The following is a 5000-nucleotide window of genomic DNA, read 5'->3' as shown; positions in this document are numbered from 1 at the left end:
AGTCCATTTATCCCGAGGAGATGAGAGACAGTGAAGGGGGCGAGACGGCGAGGGAGAGGGGAGGGGCCGAGGAGGACAGGAGTGAGAGGAAAAAAAAAAAAAGACTGACAGTGGATTGTTCCAAAATAGCAGATGCCGGAATGTTGGCGGAAGGTGCCACATGAGCTCGAAATATTTGTTACTCCGTCGGCACGGCAACGCACAATCAAGAGGTTTTATTGGCCGATCCCAACAATAACAGCAACGGAGATAAAGGGAGAGAGAGGGGGAAAAAAACACTTTGTGATATGAGAAGAATGTTGAAATTAAAATGGGTTTGGCACTGAGGAAAAGGAACCTCACACAGTGTGTGTGTGTGTGTGTGTGTGGAGCCAATGGACATTTTATTAGGTACACCTGTCATGACACTCAATACACAAAATACTTGTCCAGGTTTTCACACAAAGCTCCAGTTTGTTGGCCCCCGCAGAAGCAAACAATCCCCCATGTCGGTGTCTAAGTCGCTGTGCTTTTTTTTTTTTTTTGTGGGTAGGGAGTACGACACAAAAAAAAATCTTTTAATCAGCATTAAAAATCCAAACTACACTCATTTAAATCCATTACGATGCATGATTGGAAAACTGAAAACACTCAATCCACTTATCCATGTTTGGTATACTTTAGCTGCTTCATATTTATGACTGGTTAAAAGAACTTTAGGGAGGTTGTCACGGACGTAAACAAGGTAGTGGTCAAATTTGCAGTACTCTTAATAACCGAACATAATACCCGACCTTTGCAGCCGGGGCGCTAATTAATTTAAAACCTCTTCTCACTCTGGCGTTTACCAAAGGCATGCGGTAAAGGCAAGCATGCGCTAGTTATTTTAAAACTTCTTCTCACTCCGGCGCTTACCAAAGGCATGCGGTAAATTTAGGCCTGCGCTTATAAATATGAGTGTGATATATGGATGCCATCATGAAAAGCAAATTTAATTATAAAAAACGTTATTATGGTCCTACCTTTACTTATAATTGAAGTCCATGCGCAGCTCCTTCTGATCAAAAGCATCGATAACTTGTTTATAGAAGTCTTCCTTATCTTTCTTCAGTTTTAAAAGTCTCTCTGTCTCGATGGAGATCTTCCTTTATTACCTCCTGCTTCGATTGAAAGTCCAGTTTAGAAAACTGTTTTATTTTAGATATGTAATCCTCCATGTTAAAAGTGCAAGCGAGAGGAAAAAATAAACGATCACTGCTCACTCTTGCTGTTTGTTGTCACTTCTTCTGCAGCCGAGTAGTCGCAAGAAGGATCACTAGCGCCCTCTACCACCAGGAGGCGGGAGTTATTTAATGACTCATATACATATTTGACACACGCAGCTACGGTATATTAACAAAACATAGCTGCTTACTGTTCTTTTTAGCATATTCAATAGATTGGACTTTAAATCCTACTGAATAGCTCTTAACCTTCTTCCTTTTATGTGATTTCAAATTATTGAAATCAGCCTCCTCCATTTTGAAAATTATGACAAGGGAAGTGTCACTCTTGACGTGACGAGTTTAACCCGGCGGAAATTCTAGACATGCACTAATAAAATAATATTTTGCGAAACCAGTTTGACCCGGCGTTAATGCTAAGCATGCGCTAATTATTTTGCTAATTGAGTTTGACCCAGCAGTAATTCTAGGCAGGCGCAAACTATATACCCAGCGGCAATTCAAGGAAGTCAGGTGTATATATATATATATATATATATATATATACACAATTAATATATAAGGGTGTTACGGTATTACCGCGACACTAATGAATCATATTCCTTTCTGTACCACCTGTAAAACGCCGTTGCATTGCCGGTTTTACGAGCAGAGGAGCATGTTTGGCAGCGCACAATCACAGAGTACTTACAAGCGGACACAGAGTGTAGTGAAAAGGGAGAACGGACGAATTTTGGCTTAAAAGGTAAAGATAAAGATGAAGTAATAACACTGAAACGCCTTCAGGAAGACGCGCTTTAAAAAATGGCTAGCTAGCTAGCGGCTAACATCCATCCGGCGTCGGCAGTGTTTTAGCTACTTCTAAATAACTAATCCTCGTCTCCATGGCGACAAATAAAGTAAGTTTCTTACAAGTATCGAAATAGCTAAACATGCTCAACTACACACCGTAGCTCACCGGCGTCACAATGTAAACAAACGCCATGGGTGGATATACACCTAACATCTACTGTAATGATACCAAGTACAGTAATGCATTTTGGGATTTCTTCTTACCCAGTCGTGTGCTAGCTCTCATACATTTGCATGCTTACATTAGCATGCTAATTTTTTGGACACATTTTTCTCCAATTCCACAGCCATACACCCTGGCAATCTTGTTGGTCCTTGGCGACGGTTGCGTTTGTTTCCAGCCTTTGCTAGCGATTTTAAGTTTGCGCTACTATTTACGTTTGTGGCACGACTTCACGTACAGTTAAAAGTTAAAGTTAACGTACCCATGATTGCCACACACACAATAGGTGTGGCGAAATTATTCTCTGCATTTGACCCATCACCCTTGATCACCACCTGGGAGGTGAGGGGAGCAGTGAGCAGCAGCGGTGGCCACGCCCGGGAATCATTTTTGGTGATACTACCCCCAATTCCAACCCTTAATGCTGAGTGCCAAGCAGGGAGGTAATGGGTCCCATTTTTTATAGTCTTTGGTATGACTCGGCCGGGGTTTGAACTCACGACCTACCGATCTCAGAGCGGACACTCTAACATTTTTGGGGACACGCCCACCGCAAAGCTGCGACCTGGTCGTGAACAGAAACATTCTGTCACGGCTCGGGCGCAGAACAAACCTGAGTTCCGGGCCAGAACATAGCTACCTGTTCCCGTACAGTAAGCCGACAAGTCTAGCTCTATGCTTACACGCTCTCTCTCTCTGTGTTTTCTCCTCCTCCGTGTTCATTTGTCTCGTGTTCCTATATCTTTCCAGCCGTTCCTCCGTTCCCTGGTTACGAGCTGTGTGTCTCGTCTCCCCGTGTTCCCTGGCTGCCCTCTTTGGATCTCGACAATCCGCCTGTACACGGACTTTGACGCCTCGCCCTTGCCCCTGACCTCCTGCCCTGTCCCTGGATCTCCAAGCTTACCTTGCCCTTTCGGGACTTCTGCCTCTTCCACAACACGCACCATCAACACCGCCCGGTAACACTCAACTTCGTCACACCACACGTATTTGGATTACTTACACACATCATTCTATTATATTACTAAATAGAGCTAAAACGACATCCCTGCATCTGTGCCGTCTCCTCCTTCCCCGCTGTACCGTTATTTTGGTTATTTTATTATTTGAGTTTTTAGGTATGTTTATTTTCCTCTTTTTTTTTTTGTAAAGGTTTTAGAGTGTTTAATATGGAAGATAAAAAACAGGTTTACCTTGTAAAAAGAAAATATGTTAATGTGTCTTTTATTCTGCGATGAGGTGGCGACTTGTCCAGGGTGTACGCCGCCTTCCGCCCGATTGTAGCTGAGATAGGCACCAGCGCCCCCCGCGACCCTAAAGGGAATAAGCGGTAGGAAATGGATGGATGGGTGTCTTTTATTAAGTTAGCATTAAGGCGGCTAGCGCGTTAGCTGCCTCGCTGGTACATGAGCCGTAAGTAAGGGAATCAAACATGGACGGCAATTGTAATTGTTACGAAAAACGCCATCGCTCCCACCGAAGTTAAGATTATTTTTTGCCGGAAGGAATCCGTCAGAATAATTGCATAGAAGTTATCACACAACTTCTGTGTTACATTGAGTTCAGGTGCGCTACGAGAAGAAAAAAACTGTCTTTCCTCTTATCAAGCAAAAGGCTTGTAAAACTCCACTGTGTGCGATGGGATGCGAACTGGAGGTGTCGGTCTCCCTGATCTATTGGACAGCCAGAGGAAGACCCTGTCACGACCCGAGATCTACAAAGCGGAGGGGAAGGAGGATCTCACACCGCCCCAGGCACCTTTTCTTTGAACTGTTTATGACCGAGTGCAAAAGCTGTTTATGACCACCTCCCCTTAAAACAGCTGCGTAATGTAATGTAATGCTATGTAACCAGAAAAGGCCCAAATAAAATTGGAGGTGTGCTGACGCTCTCCTCCTGAGCTAAATTGAATCCTGTCTGTTTGATTCCTTTGCTTCTTGTCTTGTCTAATAGATGTCATCGGTGTTTGAACCCTGACAGAATCGCTAACCTGCTTTCTTCTTCCATGTCCGTCTCTGTTCCAAGAAGCTGTCCACGAGTCACCGTCTCCAAAACGCAGCGCTGAAAGAAGGAAAAGTCAGGACACGCTCGTTAATTACCGCAATCGGGACACGTAAAGGTAGAATTTCTCAACGCTTCAAGAATCCCCCTGCTGGTCAAATGTATAATTACAGACAGATGCATCTTAACCACATAATGTGTGATGCATTTAAATGCTCTATAGCACTCTTAGGGTGGCCTATCTGTTCTTAACAGTGACAAGTTCCCTTAATTGTTTTGTCTAATTTTAAATTAATACCATAGACAGATAGACAGATAGATAGATAGATAGATAGATAGATAGATAGATAGATAGATAGATAGATAGATAGATAGATAGATAGATAGATAGATAGATAGATAGATAGATAGATAGATAGATAGATAGATGGATAGATGGATAGATGGATAGACAGACATATAGCAAAATGAGCAATATATAGACATAAAAATACAGTGTGCGTGCAGACACACACACACACACAGACACACACACTCGTGTTGCTACTGCAAGATGCCGCAGATCGTGCCCTGGGGAGGGAGCGCATATTTCACGACCATGTTTTGCCCGACGTGATGAATATTTATTTGGCCGCTTTGGGGCTACCTCAGCAGTCCCCCCTTTCTTAAACTTACCTTTTGACATGATGTATTTTTTCCCCGCGGGATAATACAAATTTCTCTACCGTAATCCGTTTGTGTTTTCAACGTGTGTCTGATGTTCGGCTTTGTGTTTTCAACGT

The 5000-nt window shown here is 43.2% G+C and overlaps 1 long non-coding RNA gene across 1 annotated transcript in view; it reads right to left on the bottom strand.

Moving 5' to 3' along the window:
* Positions 1-5000, bottom strand: part of LOC133543752 (uncharacterized) — a 45987-nt gene that overhangs the window by 13633 nt on the left and 27354 nt on the right. Inside the window, exon 2 of the long non-coding RNA XR_009804508.1 lies at positions 4208-4278. This is a non-coding gene — a long non-coding RNA (uncharacterized LOC133543752). The remainder of the gene's footprint in view (positions 1-4207; positions 4279-5000) is intronic.

This window comes from Nerophis ophidion, linkage group LG26 (genome assembly GCF_033978795.1).
Source record: "Nerophis ophidion isolate RoL-2023_Sa linkage group LG26, RoL_Noph_v1.0, whole genome shotgun sequence".
In the NCBI taxonomy this organism is placed as follows: Eukaryota; Metazoa; Chordata; class Actinopteri; order Syngnathiformes; family Syngnathidae; genus Nerophis; species Nerophis ophidion.
This window is presented reverse-complemented; position numbering and strand designations above follow the sequence as displayed.